Below are 24,057 nucleotides of genomic sequence, written 5' to 3'. Positions count from 1 at the left end.
AATAAAAAACTGTCACTAATATGTGGTTTGTTTGGATTCAGATTCAAACCAGCTCAAACAAACAAACATGTATTAGACAATAAGAGAAATTTGAATGCAGTATGAATAGTTGATGATGTTAGAAAATATTACTTTCTCTTGGAGGAGCAAGGATAATATTTTAACTATGTTTGTTTTATTTTATTTATTTTTTAAATTTTGAGACAGGATATTGTTCTGTTTCCCAGGCTGGAGTACAGTGGTGGGATCACAGTCTACTGCAGCCTCGACCTCCCAGGTTCTAGCAATCACTCACTTCAGACTTCCAAGTAGCAGTGACCACAGATGTACACCACCATGCCCAGCTTTTTTTTTTATTCTTTTTAGAGACAGGATCTCACTATGTTGCCCAGGCTGGTCTCAAACTCCTGGGCTCAAGCAATCTTCCCACATTGTTGGGATTACAAGGGTGAGCCACTGTGTCTGGCTTGATATTTTGACTGTGTTTAAAAAAAGAGTTCTTATCTTTTTGAGGTGCATATTGAAATATTTATGAATGAAATACTATAACAGTGGAGATTTGCCTCAAAATATTCCACTTGTGGAAAAAGAAAAAAGCAGATGGGAGAAAAGATGAAACAAGCAGGAGCCAAGAGCTGGGTTTTGTAGCTGGGTGACAGGTGCATGGCGACATCATACTTTACTTTTTTTCTTTTCTTTTTTTTTTTTTTTTTTTTTTTTTTTTTTTTTGGTATTTTCTCCTTTGTCAATGAAAAGTAAAAGAAGAGAAAAAAACATCAATTAGAAAATAGAAAAGAGCCCTCCCTGGTGAATTCCTGCATGTCACCATAGGTGTTGACAGTGCTTGCCTCTGGATAATGCTGACTTCCTCTAGAGTGGTCACCAAGGTAATACACTATTCTGTTGTGTCTCCAGGCAGGGAACATGGCAGAGATATGAGTCGGGCTCCCTTGAGGTCTTTTAAGTACTGAGTGATCAAGTACCATTGGGAACTGTGAAAGATGATGAAGACCACAGGAAACTGTGAATAAAGCTGTCTACCTTTGATTTTTTTATTTTTATTTCTTTGTTTGTTCTTTTTTTGTTTTCTCACTTACGTGCTTCTTAAAGGAAGTGGAATAGAGATATCCCGGGAGAGAAAGTATATGGTGCATGTGAAAATGGACACCATGTTTCTCTTTTTCCTGGGCATGAAAAATTTAGGCTAAAAGATAAGTCAACAGTTTAAACAATAGCTACTTGATGTTTTTAAAAAAACTCATCGTGTAAATACTATCTTTGAGTGAACTATTGATGTTCGCTTATAACATTACCTACCTCATTGTGAATATTCCTTCTTTTCCTGAAATTAATTGCTACTTAAAATTTTAGCCAAATTAGAGTTGAATATTTGTTTTTAAAATACTTAAGTTCTTTCTACATTGTTTGATGTTTCTATAAGAAATTAAATTTATTATCGTAGAGTCTGTCAGAAATATCTTCTGGTGAAAAAGATTTTATTATGGGTTATATATACTGCTGTAGGCACAGGAGAAGAGATGATGAAAATATCAGTATCTACATATTATTGCAATTTATTAAATACATGTGGCAATCATAAAAACAAAATCATAAACTTATTAAGATATACTATCAATAAGTATGCTTTAATAAAATATAAATTGTGTCAATCAGGCAAGAAAGTAAATATATCTTGTGCTCTAAAATGACAAATTGACTTTTGGACATTTCCACCTGGATGACCTTCCCACAAACAATGACAGATCGATAACACTTAATTGAGTTCAATTCCACATTGATTTATTGAACCCCTTTCAGGAGATATGTTAGGAGCTGAGGACACAGAGATAACTAAGATCTAACCTCTGATCTGGAGAGGTCACAAATAAAACACAATTGGTTTTTCATCAAAACTTTCACTTTCTTTTGAACTTCCTGTCTTAATTGATGGCAGCACACAATCCCCAAAGCTAGAAACGTTTGAATCATGTTTGACATACTTTGCCTCACAAACAGCATTCATTTCCATTTCTTTCTGATTTTGCTTCTAAAAATTATCTGATTCTATATCCTCTCTTTCAGTTCTGTTAGTGACTCACTTTGCACTTGATTATTTTTCTCCCAGACTATTGCAATAGCCTCCCAACTGATTCCTCTGCTTTCAAACTGTTTCCTTTTCCCCCACTCACACACTGCCCCACCAGAGTTGCTTCATTTAAACAAATATCATACTGTATCACTCTTCTGTGATAAAACCTTTTCTAAATGCATTCTGTGCATCGTTGAAATCTGTAGGACTTTCTGCAAGGAGTCACATGAAGGCCTGCAGAGGACATGCAGGTGACCTGAGGGACAGAAGAGCCTGTACTCTACTGAAAGGGACAGAACTACTCCACTCCAGCCCTGTGGCAGTGCAAGTCCAGTTTTGTCTAAACTTTTCTTTTTTTTTTTTTTCCTTCAGAAGCTAGAAATTCTGATTTCTTATTGATATCTCTTTGTTTAAAATATTGGCATGTACTTTAAAACCACTTTGTGGGCCAGTTTGTGACCCCCTGCTTTTGTGTCTGGAACCTCACATCATTTTGTAATGTTGCAAACTTCTATTCATCTGTTTTCAGGACACAGATCAAATACCCCTTTTCTAATCCTCATCTAAATTAATAGCTCAGTAGTTTAAATTTCTGTAAATTAAGAGAGTTCATTCTGCCAATGACTCAACAAAAAACTAGCAAAAGTGGTATGTTACGGATAAGCCAACCCAGAAGCTAGGCATTGGATGGAGAAAACGAGCACAGAAATTGATAAAAAATATATTAATTGTCTTAATTATTTAATATAAAAGTAACTATTTAAAAAATGCTAAAACCAAAATACTCAAAGACAAGATGTCCAAGACTGCTTTGGTTTTTTTCAGGTAAGTAAGGTAGTCATGAGAATGGAAACAGAATAATTGTCGATTTTGTTCAAAAAATATAGATAAGTAAAAGTAAGCAACTAAAAGACAAAAATCTATAAATTCAAAACCAATGGAAGAAAAATGAAGAAAATAAATTATATATGCAGTGGAAGATGAAAAAGAAGATGGAAAAATCAAGAAAAAGTGACCAGAAGACAAAATAAAATAGTATACATAAGTTCAAATATGTTAGTATTTATAATAGATGCAACTAGATCACAGTCTTCTATTAAAATATAGAGTTTATAAAAGTGGGTTTTAAAAAATTCAGCTATCATTTATGAGATAAACTTAATACAAACTATATTAAAATGGTGAAAATACAAGGATCAAAAGAGATGCATCATGAATATACCAACCTAAAAAAAGTCGATACAGCAATATTAGTATCAGTCAAAAATAGAAATTTAAGGCAAGGAATAGTGAAACAGAATGACTTTAAATGATGATAAAATGAACATTCCATCAAGAAGGTGGAATTATAGGCCAGACACATGGCTCATGTTTGTAAGGACTCCCAACACTTTGGGAGGCTGAGGCAAGACGATAGCTTGAGGCCAGGAGTTTGAGACCAGCCTGGTCAAGAAAGTGAGACTCTCATCTCTACAAAAATTTTTTTTAAAAAAATGGTAGGATCATGAACCTGTATATTCTAGTAACATAGTCTTGAGCAACCAAGTACAAATTGATTTAGAGGAGAAATGGACAAATCTGCAGTCATCCTGGATTATATATATCTGTATCTATATCTACATCCATCTATCTATCTTCTATCTATCTATCAATCAGAAACAGACTAAACATGCCAAAGTTTAATGAGGATTAGCAAATCTGAACACAATTGACAAGGTTGACCTGTATAGATTATTATACACATATGTACATAAAATCTCCTACACGAGTTTACATTGAATGTTTATAAAAACTGACCATGAAAAAAATCATAGCACAAGGGAATATCTACAGTTTTAAAAAATTGAATTCAAAGAGGCTAGAATCTCTAAACAATGCAATTAGATTAAAAACAAGGCAGTTTTTAAAATCTACTTTTTTAAAAAGTACTTTGATACATTTGGAAGTAACAGAGCATAAAAATTGAGGTCCAGCTTCTAATTACTTTCCAATATATACCAATACCATTTATGGATTAAAAAGGTTACCTTTATATGTGAACTATTTCCACGTGTATTTGGGTGTTTTATTGAACTCTGTGTTAAACCCTATTAGTAAAACAGTACCAAATTAGCCTTGAAGTTCTGCAATATGTTTTAATGGGCTAATTTCACCTTATTATTCTTTGTAAGAATTTTCTGGAATGTGTATTTTCCTGATTAATTTAAATATTGTCTTGTAAAGTTTCAGAAAAAAATTAATTGAATTTTAAAGTTGACTGCATAAGATTTTTCTGTTAGTTTAGGAATAATTGATATTTTTACAATGCTGAACCTAACTTTCATATTCAAGAACAAGACTTGTCTTTCAACGCATTTAAGTCATTTTTGTTTCTTAGTGGCATTTAAATGGTTTTCTTATATAGATCTTGTGTATTTCTTATTAACTTATTTTTAGATATTTTAATTTTCTGGTTGCTGTTATTACTGGCATCTTCCCTTTTATTATATTTTTCTTCATTTTTTTTGCATTTAGACAAACAGGAACTAATGTCTGTTGTTTTTAACTAGGTACATTATTTAATTCTCTAATTGTTTATAGTCTCTTTCAGTTGGTTCTCTTAGATGTTCCTGTCTTAACTCTTATTTCTTTCTCTTCTCTCACTGCATTAACTTATTACTTCTGGAAAACAATGGTTAAAGAAGTCAAATAGTAGTGGTACTGGTAGGATCTTTCTTTTGCTCCTTATTTTAGTGAGAATGCTTCTACCCTTTCACCACTGAACACTCCCCTTCTCAGTTAATCAATAACAAACAAACAAAAAAAGGCAGCATTAAAAATCAGAAAACAGAATTTTGAACTATTAAGACTAAATTATCTGTTATATCCATACATATAAATACTATAAATTCACCTGATAAACTTAATTTTCAGATTGGATAAAAAAACCAAACTAAGTACTTAATACAAAAGACATATTCAAAACAAAGTAATTCAAAGAGGTTAAAAAGACAGAAAAGAAAATAGTAAATGCTAAGCAATGAAAGATGGAGTTATGATATTAACGTCAGAGCCTCAGGGCAAAAGTATTAATGAGACACAGAAGTGTATTTTAAGAATAATAAAGTGGAAAATCCACAAATGGATGTGACTGTTTTAAAATGTATGCAATAAATACCAAAATGAGAAGCCAAAGCTGGTATCAGGCTCTACCATCTTTGTGAGGTGTGTATATCCTATACCATGATCAGAGAAAACAAAACCAAACCACAAAGCTTTGTCTTAGATAAACCACACAATATAAGAACACAATTTCCTCAAGAAACAAAGCTGTGAGGCCCTTTCCTGTAAGTTTCTGACCCCATGGGAGACCAACTTTATCTCTGACATCTAAAGATATACAGTAATTCCTGTAGATATGATGATCACGTGAGGGAGAACATCCTTTCACCACCAAGGAGAAAAGTGAACACACTATAACTTTCGGAGTATTTTTTATTGCTTTAAATATTGGCTCCTTCCTCTATTCAGGAAACTCAGTTTTTCTGAAGGCTGGGCTCCCCTGCAAACATTACAAATAAAAATATTGTTCTTAATGATCAAATTTTTTCTTGAATTTTAACTTTTTTCTAAGAAATAGGATCTTGCTCTATTGTCCAGGCTGAAGTATATTTGCAGGATCATGGCTCTCTGCAGCCCTGACCTCTCAGGCTCAAGCAATCCTTCTTCCTCAGCCTCCCTAGTAGTTGGGGACCACAAGTGCATGCCACCATGCCCAACTAATTTTTTTTTTAATTCTTTTTTGTAGAGATGGGATCCTACTATGTTGCCCAGGTTGGTCTTGAACTTTTGGCCTCAAACAATCCTCCCACCTAGGCCTCCCAAAGTGCTGGGACTACAGGCATGAGCCACCATACTCAGCCCAATTTTTCTTTATTGTATGAAGCATGAAAAGTAGAAAATGTAAAGAGAAATGGACAAAAGCAGAATGATGATACAATATGAACTCACCTTTTTTGACCCATGACAAATTAGGGAGATAAAAATAAATAAAGATGCATAATATTGGAAAATTAGCATGATAGCAATATTCAAAAACATACTTTTGTTACTTGTCAACTTCGCCATTGTTGATTGCCCACAAGAAAGATGAAGATATTGATGGACTTCAACTGCCTTCTCCTACTAACTCCACATTTTTAGTTCTTTGTATTGCTATTGTTGAATAAGTTAAACATTGCTAAATTATTTAAATTTGGCATTTCCTTTATAACCCTATTTTGCCCACATCTATTTACTGCTCATCACTAATCCCTTTGCATGGACTCTCCAGTCATCTCTTACCTGGTTATTAAGCAGCATCCTTTTTTGCAAGAAGCACCTGTAGGTCCTGTCTCCTCTAAGTTCTCAATGGTTTGAGAGTCTCCATCTAAGGATACTGTAGTTGTTGAGAGTGTAGGGTCTGTAGCGAGGCTGCTTAGGTTTGAATCTAGCTTTGCCATTCACTATGTGACCTTGAGCAAGTAACTTTGTCTGAATTTCTTTATTCTTAAAAGAAGGCTATCTATATGTGCTCTTGTTTATTGGCCCAGTCTATTTCAGCCCCAGATTCACTCTCAGCCCTGCCCTACCCTATTCTGTACTCCAGAGGGAAGGCTGACCTCTGTTCTTCGCATGATCTGGCTTGGTTGACCCACTGGCTTCTAACTAGGTTTGGCCGATAGGAAGCACTTGCAGGGAATCAGAGGGTGGGAGGAGAGAAGTGGGCGTTATTTCCTTGATCTCTCCCCACTTCAGGTGCCTGTCTTGGGGAGTAACTGTACCCCTTGTGAGGATGGTTCTTGGAGGTGACCACTTTTTCAAGGATCCAGTACTCCTTAGATGCTGAAAACACATTAATGGTATTCCACTGCTCCTCTTCCCTGGGTACCTCGCCAGGCCTTGTTCCTTTAACCCTGACTAACATTCTAAGCATTGCCTTTATTAAAGTTTCTTCATTTGAAGTATTTGGGGTGAACTGTGTTACCCGTCAGGATCCTTATTGACACAGTACTCAGGGTCAGGAATGACCTTAAAAATAGAATTCTGATAAACCCTGATTTCTCAAGGTTGCTTAATACCCTAGGCAAATTCATGGATGACCTCTATTCTTGAGAACACACAACACTAGCAGTAGGTACGTGATGTGGCATCATCATCTCTTGAATGGTCATCCTAGTGGTGTGAGATGCAGAGCCAGCAGAGGACAAGGCTTTGGAAAATCACCAGGCTGTTGTACCTCTGATATTGTCACAATGATGATGACACATGTTTCAGGTGGTATAAGTTACTTGACTGTGCCAGAGAGCTTGTATAAAGATAAATATTAATATATTGCTTTATCTTCAATTCAAGACAAAAGTAGAGAACCAGGAAGGTTCTATGGAGGCCTTAAGAGAATCCCTTATTGCCTATAGCTGCAGCACAGACACGAATAAGGATTAGGCCTAAAATTGAATTACATGGTTGCAGAATTACAACTCTAGTTAAATGTACAACTTTTGGAAATCTCTTGTGTTAAAGTTAGAACCCAGGATGAGAACAAATGAGATTCTGAGACTTAAGATAGAGACATTTGTGCAGACACAATTGTGTACAGTAGTTGCTTACTATTTGCTGAGCAGGTAAATACCCACTGATGACTATTAACTAAGAGACACTCGAATCTGAGTTCACCTTCAGGTCCCATTACTTTCTACCTATTTGACTTGGGAGAATCATATCCTGAATCTTTCTCTGCCCTAGCCTCCCCGCTTGTGCCTGGGTGACTATAGGTCCAAGTTTCATATCCATAAGTCTCAAATTCAGAAGGCTCCAAAAACCTTACCATTTTTGTTAATTTGGCACAAACTCATTTGGTGGCAGAAACTGACCTGATCTGAATTGATATGAGTTATGAATGGAATTAATTTTTCCAACATAGTGTGAATATTCATAGACTTCACTGCAAAAATTAACATATTTGAATACAGGGGGCTTCTTCAGGACTTGTGAATTTTATGTCTTATATAGCACATCTATCTCATTCCCTTTCTAAAAGCTGAAAAAAAATTTGAATTTCAAGAAACATTTGGCTCTAAGGTTTTTGAATATGGAATTGTTTACCAATAATAGTACCTAACTTGTGGGGTGGTTGTGTGGACTCAATTAATACATGTAAGGCTCTAGTGACAGGCACACAGTAAATAATAAATGATCACTTTCTTTAGTATTAGAAAACCTTTCCTGCGCTGATACTGTGGGAGTGAGAACTGTTTAACTCCTTTACCATCTTATTTGAGACTGCTTGTATCATTGAGGACTTGGCATGAAGGCTGGGTAAAGTGGGTTGTGCCTCTTTTCTGTTGCTAGAGGGGCAGGGAAGAAAAGGAGAACTGAGCAGGACTTGGTTTGTGAATTTGATCTTTGCTTTCAGTATTCCAAGTTGGACTAAGGCCCTGACCAGAATTTACTACAACTATATTGAGGTTTTGTCCAAGGCCGAGGGAGATATCCAGCTTGGGGTGGAGCCTGGAAACTGTGGTTTGCATAGAGACAAGATGCACTTCTGCCTCTTCATGTGTGTCTCCTCAACTGCTGTTCCTACTTCCAAAAAATAGGTGAAACTTGTGGGCTGAACCCACAACATTATCATTTGCTGGGAGAGGGTAGCACTGCAACTGGGGTCCTTTGTGGTGCTTCTCACCCTGGGCCTCTCACACCATCAGTGGAGCTTATTCTATTTCTCTTCTGTTCATATATATATATATTTTGTTTTTGATCTTCCGCTTTGGCTATAATTAGTTCTAGGTGATTGTGAATAGACTGCATTTTGTCTGCAGCTTCGTTCTCAGCTAGGAAGAACAACAACAAAAGACACAAATAATGAGCTCTGGAGATTTTTTTTTACTGATTCTGGAGAGACACTGGTTGTTTTTTATGTTTCTTTTCTTTGGCTTTGGATGCCTTTAGTCTTCTTCCTGTTTTGGAAGTATTACACATATGTATGTTATACACAGGCCCAACAGAATGGACTTCCCCTTCCCAAGGCTAATCTGGCTATCACTATTGCTGAATGTCAAACCTATCTACAGCACAGGCCAATATTGGGCTCCTAGTATGGCTCCATTCTTTAAGGGAAAGAGCCAGACACCTACTGGTAAATTGAACATGTTGGTTTCTTAACCATTATGGAGGGGGAAGCTATCCTTACAAGAGTCACATTCTGGATAGAGATCATGCTTCTCATAAAGTGAGCAGAAACTGTATCTTTTCCTTTGTTTGATGACTACTGAATTTTTTTTTTTTTTTTTTTTTTTTTTTTAAGATGGTGTCTGTCACTCAGGCTGGAGTGCAGTGGTGTAATCTCGGCTCACTGCAACCTCCGCCTCCCGGGTTCAAGTGATCCTCTTGCCTTAGCATCCTGAGTAGCTGGAATTATAGGCGTGTGCCACCACGTCCAGCTAACTTTTGTATTGTTAGTAGATATGGGGTTTACTGTGTTGGTCAGGCTGGTCTCAAACTCCTGACCTCATGATCTACCAGCCTTGGCCTCCCAAAATGCTGGGATTACAGGTGTGAGCCACCACGCCTGTCCCCGATTTGTTTTTTATGTCTCGTTTTACCTAAAATTTGTAAGTGTCTTTAGTTGTGCCGGGAGAGAATCTGTGATGGTTTCACTCTGGCAACTTACTCTGCAAATCTCATCTACTGCATTATCTGTTACAGTAAGAAGGCATATTGCCCTCGAGGGCAGTTCATAGAAATTCATGGATAAGTGTAATCAGACACAGGGTAGTTAATTTTGTGTGTGTGTGTGCAGAAGGAAGATGAAAGACGTCCACAGATTTGAGACCTGCCAAGTGGCACAGCAACTTTACCCAACTAAGATGCGCCAATCATTCCTTCCATACATTCATTTATACTACTCATGTTTCTTGAGCACCTACTGTGAGCTGGGGATCGGCAGATAGAGCAGAAGGATGAAAGAAACATAAATTCCTACTTTTATTTCTATTGGAAAAAAGAAACAGGCAATAAACAAATATGTACATCATGTTCCTTAGAAAATGTAAGAGCTATGGAGAGAAATCGGGGAAGGCTGAGAGTGCCATGGACAGGGGGAGGTTGCAATTTGCCCTACTTGGGAAAGTCCTCACTGAGAAGCTGATAGTTGAGAAGATTTAAGAAATAGAAGGAAGCAAATCATGACATTTCTGGGGAGAAGAACATTCCAGGCAGAGAGAATAACAAGGTAACATTTTCTTTCTCCTACTTTCTTCTGGATATAGCAGAAAAAAAAATCCCTGTAATGATCTAAGCTGTTCAGAAAATTGTTTCAAGTTCTTCACTTTACTATCCATGTATTACATAGCCTGAAGAGGCTGCATACTTTAGAGCAATGATTAGTATTTATAATAAAAATTTTAGTATGTCTTTTGGCTATACAAGAATGAGTATGCATAAATCAGTAACTGTCAATACATGTTCTGACATATTTAACCTGGTGCTTACTTTTGAGTTACCACCTGTAGGTGGTTGGTTTGAAGCCCAGGCAGAGCAGCAGAGTGGTCCTCTGCAGAGACGTGCTTTGTGAGCTTGCAGAAGATCTGCCAGATTCTTTCAAGCAAAAGTGTCTTGCTCTTTTCTGTTTGTATCTTGTTCCCTCTTTTAATGGCCAAGTGGTGGTCCAGATTTGAATTGTGATTTCTTCTCTAGTCTTTGCAATGATCTACTTTAGAAAGCAAAGGAAGATAATCTAAAAAGAAATACAAACTTTTGCTCCAATGGTTTTACTAGTTGATTTCAATCTGAAAGTAAATTATTCTCTGGAGAATATATGCAAGCTGCTTTTTTTGAGAAAGGATTTAATAAATAACTTTCCACCTATATCTGGTTCTTCTTGAAAAAGACATCAATAAAACAATATTTGGAATTTAAAATAATGACCTAAAAATAGCTGAGAGACTATACTCCCATTTGGGAAAAAATCACTATAAAATTATTTTTTTTGAATCTCATTCTGAGCATTACATAAAGCAAAACCAATTCACAATAACTCAGTATATTCTCAAGTGAAATCTCTAGTAATTTCCAGTTCCAGACCCTGGAGACCTCATTACATTGGCATCTGAAACAGATCTGCCCCAAGCCGTTTTCAAGTGAGTTAAACAAGCATCACAGAGATTGCCATGCAGATATATTCACTAGTTGCTGGTACATATATTCACATATGCAAATACATCCCATGCACCTCACTTTATGGAATACATATATTTTTGAAAAAATGTATTCTAATTTGATTTTATCTTAAAGGTTTTACACCATTGATTCTCACAGGGCACACTCCTTGACCAAATTTATCAAAATCACTGGTCTTTGTTAAAATTCTATGTTATACTCCAGTCCTATTCTATTATATCCTTTAAGAAAGAATGTGTCTTTTCCTTACAAACCCATGGTTTCCACTGAGGGTAAGAATCTCCACTCTAAGGAATTACTGTTCTTGTTTGGGGAATGTGACGGGTCACAGAAATGTTAGCATGAACACAACGTTGAAAACTATAGTGAGGTTTCCTTCTCTGTAGTTCTACAGAATCTGGTCTGCACTTCAATCTTAAGGCACTTACCGCAAGACAGTGTAATTCTTTGTTCCATATGTGTAGATCCTACCTACTAGGAGCATCTTGAAGACAGAGTGACGATTGCTCACTTTATAATACCATTTCCATAGCAACTGCTCAACAAATATTTATCAAGTAGATGAATGAATAATTTCAAAGATACTACATTTTGGCCAGGTGTGGTGGCTCATGCCTGTAATCCCAGCACTTTGGGAGGCCTAGGCAGGCAGATCACCTGAGGTCAGGAGTTCGAGACCAGCCTGGCCAACATAGTGAAACGCCATTTCTACCAAAAATACAAAAATTAGCCAGGCATGGTGGCACATGCCTATAGTTCCAGCTATTTGGGAGGCTGAGGCAGGAGAATCACTTGAATCTGGGAGGCGGAGGTTGCAGGCGGAGATCACGCCACGGCACTCCAGCCTGGGTGACAAAGTGATACCCTATCTCAAACAAACAAACAAACAAACAAACAAAAAAACTACATTTCGAGAAATCAAAGGTTAGCTTGAAACTTAAGGGATTTAAAATTAATTAGCAGAATTAAATATACTTAGGTACAGAGGAAAAACAAATCTTGGGTTAAAACGTATCAGTCTTCTAAGGAGAATGAATTCTACTACATGAGACACCATTTTAATTTGCTGAGCACCTTGATGTATTTGCATATGCAAATATAAGGCTGATGCTGATTTTGAGATTAAAACCTGGAAGGAATTGAATTGCTCCACCAAACAGAATTAAAAAAAAAAAAAAGAATTTCTAGTAGGTGTCACAGAAGGGAAGGGGGAGGAATTGAGGATGACAGATGGGGATGGGTGAGAGCAGAGAGAGAGAAACCAATGAAGTAAAGATGGGAGCTACAAAGTGTGAAATGGCCTGTGAGACCCCCAATATAAATCCCCAGATTTTAATATTGTGTTATACTTTTTGAATTGCTATGAAGTAGACCCTTGCTCTGTGTTCTCAGTTATTTAGTAATGACTGTTCAATCCAGATCTGTGACTACAAGGTATACATGTTCATTTGATATAGGGTATATGTACATATTTCTGAATCAATATGGTACAAAATAGCAACTGACTAGGCATTTGTATAACTGTGATGTAAATCTCTTTTGTTTTTGAAATTTTTGGTAAAGTTTGTAATTTACACAAAACCTTATGTGAGTGGGGTTTATTTGCTTATTTGGTTGGTTTTGTTTTATAGACATCAGGAAAGGGGCTGAGTTCCACTTCTGGACTGACCAGAGGCAGAATTAGAACAGCAGTATAATAGAAACAGCATGCATAGGAGAGGAAGATGACCCACATCTGAATTAAGTCCGCAGAAGAAGCGTTTCAGAGCCAGAGATGACTGTGAGCACAGAATTCCCCCAGGAATTCGTTGGAATCTTGTGTCAAAGACTGGCAGGAGTGGGGTTTGAGACACTCTCAGATAGCTCTTAAGGGGTAGATAGGATCTAGCTGACATCTGAGTTATGATACATGAAAAGAAGAAATTGAAATTACAATACAATATATTATAAGTGTCAGATAAATGGCAGATAGAATCAACAGTAGGGAAGTTCAAAGTCAGGGAAGCCATTTGAGCTGGAGCAGATGGAAAGGTTGCTTGAAGGACTTAGGACTCAATGTGAATCTTGTGAAAGAAAAGATTTCTGATAAGTGATTGTTATTCATGATATTTATTATGCTAACCCTCTTTTATTTTCTCATAAATACTTATTTGGCTTCTAGACTATATCAGGCAGTATGCTAGACTGTCGATATAGAGATCATTGAGACATAATCTTTGTCCCCGGGGAACACAAAACCTAAGGGCAAAAGCGATTTCATAAGCAAGTAACGATACTATCTTACAAAAGAATGAGTCCCATACTGATATATGAGCAAAATCCTATGAAAGAACACACATGGGGATAATGCTTTCTGCTTGGGTTATTTTAGGGAGGATTTCACCAAGAACTTGATATATGAAGTGGGCCTTGTGTGATGCATGGACTATGACTAGTTAGGGAATAAGAAAGGGTATTTTAATCAAAAGGAATCATGTGAGCAAATCTGGGAGACTTGAAGCTTGTGGGTAGGTAAAATATGGCAAAGTCCAATGTGGCTGAAGGACAGCGAGTATGTTAGGAGAAGTCAAGGAGCTGAAAAGTTTGAATGACATTATTTATAGTAGCAAGGAATCATCACAGGTTTCTTAGCTGGAAAGCATAGTTGAATTCATTTTGGAAAGATGATTGAATGGGGACAATGGCAACAAAAGAAGATAATTTAATGGCTACCATTTGCCTGTATTTACTTCCTAAGTACGTTCTAAATATTTGACACATATTAACTACTCACAGCAACTCTAAGAGGTAGATCCTATTTTTTTTTTAACTTTTATTTTAAGTTCAGGGGTACGTATGCAGGTTTGTCATATAGGTAAACTTGTGTCATGGAGGTTTGTTGTACAGATTATTTTGGCATCCAGGTACTAAGCCTAGTACCCAGTAGTTATTTTTTCTGCTCCTCTCCCTCCTCTCACCCTCCACCCTCAAGTAGGCCCCAGTGTCTGTTGTTCCCCACTTTGTGTCCATGAGTTGTCATCATTTAGCTTCTCCTTATAAGTGAGAAGATGCACAATTAGGTTTTCTGTTCCTGGCATTTGTTTGCTAAGGATAATGGTCTCCTGCTCCATCCATGTTCCCTCAAAGGACATGATCTCATTCTGTTTGTGTGGCTGCACAGTATTCCATGGTGTAAATGTACCACCTTTTCTTTATCCAGGGTAGATATTATTATTAATCCCATTTTATAGATGAGAGAGCTATACTGGTTCTGTAGCAAATAAGTGGTGGACTCAGGTTTGATTTCATCCTGTCTGATTGCAGAATATGTACTCTTAAATGCTACAGTGAACTGCTTCTTAAAATTATGAAACCAAGGCAAAAGTCGAAGGTGGAGATTATGAGATTTTAAACTAGAAAATTATATACAAGAATGGTAAAATGGGGATGGAGCCCAAAACCACTACAAGGAGTGTGGGGGAAAGAGGTGACAAAGGTGAATCAGTTTTCTTATTTGTGTTGCCAGAATATCGGGAAGATATTACCCCAAAGAGACACACCAATTTACTTAGAAAAGATGAAAAATACAGCCTTTCAATATGTCATGGTCTTTATGCCTTCAACAAGTATCTAACCAAGTGGTGACATTGATACTACTATTTCAGTATGTATGGATAACCTCAAATTTGTGGAAAGGATACAAGGCTGATGTTGCAAACTGTTGGATTAAATTTAAGTGTGTGGCACATAATGCCAAAAATTCAAGTAGAAAGGAAAGATTCAGTTAATCAATCAATCACTCCATTGTTTGGTGTCACCAAATGAGAACATCTGGAAGATTGAATGAATTTCACTTTTAATATAGTTTCTCTGCCATTATGTAGCTGCCACATTTAAGAAATGAGGCCAACCTCAGAGATATGTATGCAAAGATGCAGGCAATAATAGCATCTGGGTCTGTTTCTGGATTGTAAAAACATTCGCAGCCCTAGCATGTGCATATAGATTGCTGAATTTCATGAAATAAGAAAAATAGTAATGCTTCATATTGGTGTAATGCTTTACATAGTTTCAACACTTTCCCAGAAAAAAAAAATGCAAAAGTACACATGTATTCCAAGATGATTAGTATGATAACAGCATGTCTGACTATTTAATTATTCTTTATGTGTTTCTTGAATGTCTATAGTGTATTTGGAACTGAAATAGAGGGATTGAAGGGAGTTCAGTAGAGTCAAATCACACGTTTTGCTCCTTGCATATTTTCTAAACCAGCTGGGAGAATGTTAAGATGTTTTTATTTCCTACAGGCTGACCTATTTAGAAGATAACCTCCCTTTGCTGAGCCCGATGCTTCTACATGCTAATATGCTTTCTACTTGTTTAGTTTTTAAATTTGCTTATTCACTTAGTGTTTGTTGAAATATTTCTGTGTTCACTAGTATGATAGTTTATTTGAAGCCACTAGACAACGTGGCTTCTGTCTGCTTACCCATGAAGCATAGCAGAGAGATGGACAAAGGTGTGCTGTCCACAGAGAGATGGACAAAAGTGTGCTGACTTAATGACTCTGCTTGATGACAGTATGGTGCATAATGATACATGAATAGCTTTAGGGACACTTAGATAATCATTTGGAATATAAAACCCATCAGTTTTAGATATAGTATAGGATCTGTGTAGATGTGTATCATATGATAACATATATGACAACTGAGGGAAAAAATGCCTCTGCTTCACATCTACCCAGGAAAGGTAGACAAGTAAAATCTTCATCTCTGAGACATTTAAAGAATAGCAACTGATCATTTTATTTTTGCCTAATAATGCCATCAGTAGCTACCAGCTCTCGAATGCTTGCCCTGCCATGTACTTTACAGATTAAAATGCTAAGCACTTAAAAAAATTTAAATTTAATCGAATGTGGACAGCATCCTAATGAAGTAGTAATATTATTTTAGTTTTAAAGATAAAAAACTTAAAGCTCAAAGTGATAGCGTAACTTTCTCAAGGTCAGACTCTTAGGAAAGCAGGCCTTGAACGCAGGTGCCCTAAAGGCTGTGTGTGCTCTTTTTACCTACTACAACATCCACAACATCACAGGAGGCTCAGCAAGATTTAAGGGTCAAGACTAAAAGAACTTCAAGGAACCAATTCTACAGTTAGAATATAGAAGCCACTTGCAGATTAAGAGTCTAGAAAGTCTAGAAAACACTGTATTTATATTCAATATTTAAGCTTAATGCCCTACATACCTGGACCTAGCCATTTACTCATTTGGTGAACTTGGAGAAGGTAAATCATTCACACATACTATTTGAGTGACAAAGTACAAAAAGCAGTGAAAACAAGTCATACTTGCCCCAATTTATTTAAATAATTCAATTACTTTCACACAAATTCTACATTTAAATTTTTTTTTTTTTTTTTTTTTTTTTTTTTTGAGATGGAGTCTTGCTCTGTCACCCGGGCTGGAGTGCAGTGGCATAATCTTGGCTCACTGCAACCTCCACCTCCTGAGTTCCAGTGATTCTCCTGTCTCAGCCTCCCCAGTAGCTGTGACTACAGGAACTTACCACCACACCCTGCCCATTTTTGTATTTTTGGTAGAGACGGGGTTCTGCCATGTTGGCCAGGCTGGTCTTGAACTCCTGACTTCAAATGATCCACCCTCCTCAACCTCCCAAAGTGCTGGGATTACAGGTGTGAGCCACCATGCCCGGCCTACATTTAACTATTAATTGAGCATCTATAATATGTAATTTATTGTTATAGGCACTACTGCAAGGCTTAAAAACAAAAAGAAAAAACAAGTATGGTAGCTTCTCTCCTTAAGCTTAAGGTTAGTCATGCAGGCAGAAGAGTAGACCAGGGAGGAGCTCTCTGTCCCCTGGGTTTTGCTTATCCACAAGGCATCTTTGTTCAGCTATTTTCCAACATCTTCACTCAAAATCCTAAACAAAAATTGCACACAGTGGGTAACTCTTATAGTTTGGGCAACATTTTATAAAACTGAATTAGTGAAATCAACATACAATAGATATGATTAACTGTTAGGGGAAGTAAACCAAGAGATTGCAAGTATAATTACAAAAGGCAGACCAAAATAATCTGAGATGTAATCCCAGGGCTGAGTTATAATTAGGATTAGAAAGTACATATAGGCTGGGTGTGGTGGCTCACACCTGCAATCCCAGAACTTGGGAGGCTGAGGTGGGAGGATTGCTTGAGCCCAGGAGTTTGAGAACAGCCTGGGCAACACAGGGAGATCCTGTCTCTTTAAATAAATAAATCAATAAATAAATAAAAGAAAAAATGTACATGTAATTGGTGGAAATTTCAAAGGTAAAAACTTGAATTTGGAAAGCCCATACTTAATTTTAATTTTTCTATGAAATCTGATGGTTTTTATTTTTTCATGAGTTGCCATTTTCATCAGATAGCAGGAAACTAAATTTGCTCTCATCCAGCTGAGCTTGGTCAAAGTCATGACCCAGTATCTGTTAATATACTCTGTCAATTCGAGGTTTGTTTTGCTTCCCCTTATTGGGTCTTTATTGAGTTGTGTTTGAGTTTTATATCAGGACCACTGTATTAGTTAAGTGGGAAGATCTGCTCTGTGAGCATTCTCTGTCCCCTTTGTATGTCCTCTGGTCCTTGTGGTTGGTTGGTCTGTTTCTGATTTCCTGTATTTCTGATTACCAGGTCCAAGTGCTCTGAAGTTTCCTCCCTTGAAATGCAAGACCCACTCTCAACCTGACCGACTTCCTCTTAGAGGTCTAGGGAACTGTTTTCCTTAAAATGCTCTAGGGGTGCCCATGACTTCGCTAGTCAGCTTGTACGCTCATCATCTAGCTTGCTGAGTCAACAATGGACATTTTACTGTTCCTGTGCCATTGATGATGGAAAAACCCCTTCTGCCAAAATATATTTAAAGAGGTTTATTCTGAGCCAATATGAGTGACCATAGGCCAGGGATCCACAGTCTCAAGAGATCCTGAGAAAGTGTGCTTGTGGTGATAAGATTACAGTTTGGTTTAATACCAAACTGGTTTCAGGGAGACAGGAATTGCAGGTATTATCACAAATAAATACATGGAAGGTATACATTGGTTCAGTCCAGAACCGCAGGACATCTCAAAGTGGGGCTGGGTGTGCTTATAAGTCAGAGGTTGGTTTTAGGGATTAGTCAGTTGAAGGTTGAGAGAGTTAAGCTATTGTCTAAATATGTGAAATCAGTAGAAAAGAATGCCTGATTTAAGATAATGGTGTTGTGGAGACCAAGGTTCTTATTGTGTAGATAAAGCTTCATAAGAGGCAACTGTCAGAGAATAGATGGTAAGGGTTTCTTTTCAAACTTTTGAAGGCACAGTCTCTCCTAGACCCAGGAAAGTCATAGAATAGAGAAGCATGGCTGTATGAATGGAGATTCTTTATAGATGCAAATTTCCCCTACCTTAATCTGCTGGCCTTGCAACAGCCATTTCAAAATATGTCAAAAAATACATTTTGGGGTAAAATATTTTCATTTCCTTTATGGTCTGCTATCTGTCATGTGATGCTATACTAGAGTCAGGTTCAAAAGTAAGCCACATAATATAGAGATCATAATAATCCATCTAATAAGATTTTATGGTTTGCAGGACATGACTCCGCAGACCCCTTAGATAGGAATTTGGGCAAGAAAAAAGAAAAAGGTCAGAGTTTAGTCCTCATCATGCTGGATGGAGGGCCTCCTTCATGAATTCTGAAGACTCTCCAGGCTACAGTTTGGGAAGGGAGGCACACATCTTCTCTGTTCTGAGATACTCACAAACTTACCTGGCTTTTCTATGTTTCCATACTCTAGGCTCAGGTCTTTTTAGGGGGCCAGAGCAGGACCCTCTTTCTTGGAGAACCATAGAATAAGCTAACTAAATTAATTTCTTTTTTCCATGTCCAAAGACTTTTCTTCAGTAGCCCAGAAATCTTTTCTCTCTGACAGGTTGGAAGCACTGAAGAGACAATCATCTTTCCAGCTCCACTTACAAGTCTGTCAGGGTTTTGGCTCTTTATGTTTAAAGCCAAACTTCTGGCACTTAAAACCTTTATTCTATTTTTAAAAATCTTGATTCTTGCAAGTCAAAACCACCTTAGCTTTCAAAACTATTGTTTTTGTTCTAAGTTTCAAGATCTATGTATAGACTAAATTGGCTCATATTCTCAAATACATCTATCTCTCCACTGAGGAGACAAATGCCAAGTGATTCAGTATGTAAAAGGTTGTAGGACAATGAGCAAAATGCTGAAAAGAAAATGCCTGGTTTTCACAGAATTTTATTTCTGCACACTTAACTCCATGCTAAATGTCTTTTTCCCTGTGAAAAACATGGGTGAATACTCCCACCCAATCCAGGCATTATTCACTCAAGAAAATTGAATTGAAGTATCTGTCCAGCATCTCTTTTCTCCAGATGTGTGCTCCCACATATGAGGGAGGGTAACTGCCCAGTGAGTTTGTTTTGCCCACTGCCCAGAAAAAGCTGATTTATGAAGACAGGAGAATTGCAATAGAGAAAGAATTTAATTCAATCAGAGCCCACTGAACCAGAGCTTGGAGTTTTATTGTTACTCAAATCAGCCTCCTTGAAAATTCCCAAGGTTACAGTTTTTCAAGGATAGCTTAGGAGGAGGGAGTGTTGCTAGGGAGTGGGTGCTGCTGATTGGTTGGTGGTGCAATCATAAGGATGTGGAAAATGGTCCTTGTGTGGGCTGAGTTCACTTCTGGGTGGGGCCACAGAACCAATTGGCAGGTTCAGGTGGAGCCATTGGTAGTGAGAAATGCAAAAATCTGAAAAAATCTCAAAAGGCCAATCTTAGGTTCTTCAGTAGTGATGTTATCTGCAGGAGTAATTGGGGAAGTTGTACATCTTGTGACTTTTGGAATAATGACTGGCAATCATTTAAGCTGACACTGTAGCAGGATGTGAGCTCCCCTCATCCTCCTAACCTGGTGGTCTTTCTTTAGTTTTACAAAGGCGGTTTAGTTTTTGAAAAGGGTTATTATGTAATCTATAAACAATTTCTCTCAAAGTTAACTTGGCCCATGCCCAGGAATAACTGAGTGCAGTTTGGGAGTTAAAGGCAAGTTGGAGGTGGGTTGGATCAGATCTCCTTCACCATTATAATTTTCTCACTGCCATAATTTTAGCAAAGGCAGTTTGAGCAGTACATGAATGTGGGATCATCTCATCTTCTGTTCCTGGCATTAAGGGTTAGGTAGGAAACTTGGTTTTTGGGTAGAGTTCTCTCTTTTCTCAGCTAGGAGCACTATTTTTCTGAAGGGTCTCCTTTGATTCAAGATTTCCTAGGTGACTCACACATGAAGGCCTGAACAGCTTTCTTAATAGGGAAAAAGAAAAGAGGCACAGCAGCTTTTACAGGAAGGTAGCACATAACTCTCTTGGTCCTCTCCCCAAAGCCTTCCTTTCTGCAGAGTCATGGCCCCACTTTTGAGCCCCAGATTGTCAAGATCAAGTGGCAATGAGACATAGTCAAGTCTTGACTCTTGAAGCAACAATTTGACCCCCTACCTGTCCTTTTCTGATTCTTAAAACCTCACAAGCCTATTAAGATGTGTATTATTATTCACAACATTCCTATATACAAAGCAAAAGGTGAAGATCTTGCCTTTTAAAGACTCTTAGCAGCTCTTTTACAACATTCTTCTGCCAGACTAGGCTTTGCTCAATGCTTACTGCATAAACTAGGGATGCTGGAATGGTTCAGTACTTTCCAGGGAGGAGATTTAGATTTTTTTTTCATTTTGCATTTTTAGCATTTCAGAGTATTTTTGATGCTCAGTTAAATTTAGGTTTTCCGCACCCACTCTTTTCTATCCTCTCTTAAAGTAGAAGAGAAAGGATTACGTATTGTCAGAACATCAGGGGAGAAGGACTTGGCATCAGGGAGAGGAGCCTGGTCCATTGTGTAGGCATTCATGTTCTTTGGCTTCCAGGGAGAGTTGCAGTCTCCACTGGCCTTTGATCATTCATATTCATCCAGGCTGGTATCTGAGAGATGATGGATAAGTAGTCGGACTGTGTGTCTTCTATGTACAACCACACTGCTATCTACACCGTTATATCACATGATATTTGCTATTTTAACAATTTTCTAGTGTTCAGTTCAGTGGCATTAATTATATTCACACTATTGTGGAAGCATCACCACAATCTGCTTCTTAAACCTTGTCATCACTCTGAACAGAAACTCTGCTGGCATCAAGCAATAACTCCCCATTACTTCCTACCCTAGGACCAAGCAGCAGCTGATATCCTTTCTGTATCTATAAATTTGCCTATTTTAGATATTTCATATGAATGGAATCATAATATTTGTCTGCTTTTATCTGGCTTCTTTCACCTAGCTTAATGTTCTCAAGGTTTATCCATGTTGTAGCGTGTATCAGAACTTCATTCCTTTTTATACCTGAAAAGTATTTCATATATATATATCCCATATATATATATATACACACACACACATACACACACACACATATATAACCCATACACACACACACACACAAACACACACAGCACTATTGATGGCCGTTGGGTTGTTCTACCTTTGGGCTACTGTAAATAGTGCTGCAATGAATATCAACACACAAGCATCTGTTTGAGATTTTGTTTTTGGTTTTCAGGGGTATTGTACCTAAAACGGAATTGCTGAGTCTTATGGTAACTCTATGTTTAACTTTTTGAGGAACTGCCAAACTACTTTCCATAGCAGCTGTGCTATTTTACATTCCCACCAGCAATGTATGAGAGTTTTTATTCCTCTGTATCCTCACTAACACTTGTTTTCTGTTTTTTAAACTATTGCCATGCTAGTAAATGTGAAATAGTATCTTATTGTAGTTTCAATTTTCCTTTCCCTAATGACAGAGGATGTTGAATATCTTTTCATATATTTATTGGACATTTGTATATCTTCTTTGGAGAAATATCTATTTAAGTCCTTTGACCATTTTAAAATTGGGTTGTTTTTCTTTCTCTTTCTTTCTTTTTTCTTTTTTTGGTTGTATTTTAGGAGTTTAATAAATATTCTGGATATTAGCTCATCGGATACGAGATTTGAAAATATTTTCCCCCATTTTGTAGGTTGTGTACATTTTATTGATGATGTTCTTTGTTGCACAAAAGTATTTTAATTTTGAGGAAGTCCAATTTACCTATTTCTGTTGTTTTTGCTTATGCTTTTGATGTCATATCGAAGAATGTTTTGCCAAATTCAGGTCATGAACATTTATTCCTATATTTTCTTCTAAAACTTTTATGATTTTAGCTCTTATATTTAGTTGATTCATTTTGAGTATTGTGTAATTTTTGAGTATCGTATGAGGTAGAACTTATTTCTTTTGCATGTAGAAAGTCAGTTGCCCCAGCATCATTTGTTGAAGAGATTACTTTTTTCCCACTGAATGGACTTGGCACTCTTATCAAACATCAGTTGGACATGAGTGTATGTTTATTTCTCTACACTCCATTCTGTTCCACTGATCTATATATCTATTCTTCAGCCATATCCTCTCAATTTTGTCTCATTTTGGACAGGCAAACTGCCCTTTAATCTTTCTGCTTTGTTTTCAACTCTATTGTTTATGTATAAACCTTTGCCTGCTAATTTATATTTTGTTCTTGAATTGTCAAAGCCAAACATAGAATTAAATATAAATTCAATAAACTCTCCTCTCACTTTCTCAAAAATATCTGGCTCTTTCAAATGATAGCCCCTTGGCTTTCAAAACTATACTCTCTACTGGGATTGCTTCAAAATCTATCTAGAATTTCATTTAATTTTTAAAACACCTCTGGATTAAAATTTCCTGGGTTGTCTTTAATCTATCCTTCTTTGAGGTAGGAATACCCTATCAGGCAATGGAGACAGTTTCAAAAGGAACAAGAGGCCATAGGTAACTGACTGGCAGTCAGGGAAAATCTGGTAGTTATAGTGAATCTTGTAAGCCACACTATCATTTGTATTGCCTTGCTGAAATGTAATATGAAAAAAAGATCATCTGCTCAGAACAGAAGAATGATTTACAAAAAAGAATGGGAATGAGGAGGGAGAAGGAACACCAGCAGAAGGGAAAGAAAAATAAGGAAGCTAGAATATTATCTAGGACATCCCACAAATAGCAGTGTCAAGCTGTTAACATGAAACTTAGTATTGTATCCTGTGTGAAATTTAATACAGATGAAACTTAATAGATCACTATGATCCAAAAACTAGTAATAAGGAAGAGCACCCACATTTGCTGTATGCTTTGTGGCAGAGCTTACATTCTAACAATACAACAATGTGATGTCTGCTTGTCTGTAGAGCCCCAGCTTGCTTGTTAGCTAGAAATTATCAATGGATTAATTAGCACCTGCAAATCAAGGAAATGGTCCAAGGTCATATGAAAGTCTCAAGATTAAAACAGTTGAATTTTCTTGGTGCACTTGTGATACTTTTTTTTTCTTTTGAGACGGAGTTTCGTTCTTTTTGCCCAGGTTGTAGTGCAATGGCGCGATCTCAACTCACTGCAACCTCTGCCTCCCGAGTTCAAGCAATTCTCCTGCCTCAGCCTCCGAAGTAGCTGGGCTTATAGGTGCCCGCCACCACGGCCCACTAATTTTTTGTATTTTTAGTAGAGATAGGGTTTCACTATGTTGGCCAGGATGATCTCGATCTCTTGACCTCGTGATCCACCCTCCTTGGCCTCCCGAAGTGCTGGGATTACAGGCGTGAGCCACCGTGCC

The sequence above is a fragment of the Rhinopithecus roxellana genome, chromosome 4 (assembly GCF_007565055.1).
Source record: "Rhinopithecus roxellana isolate Shanxi Qingling chromosome 4, ASM756505v1, whole genome shotgun sequence".
Classification (NCBI taxonomy): Eukaryota; Metazoa; Chordata; class Mammalia; order Primates; family Cercopithecidae; genus Rhinopithecus; species Rhinopithecus roxellana.
This window is presented reverse-complemented; position numbering follows the sequence as displayed.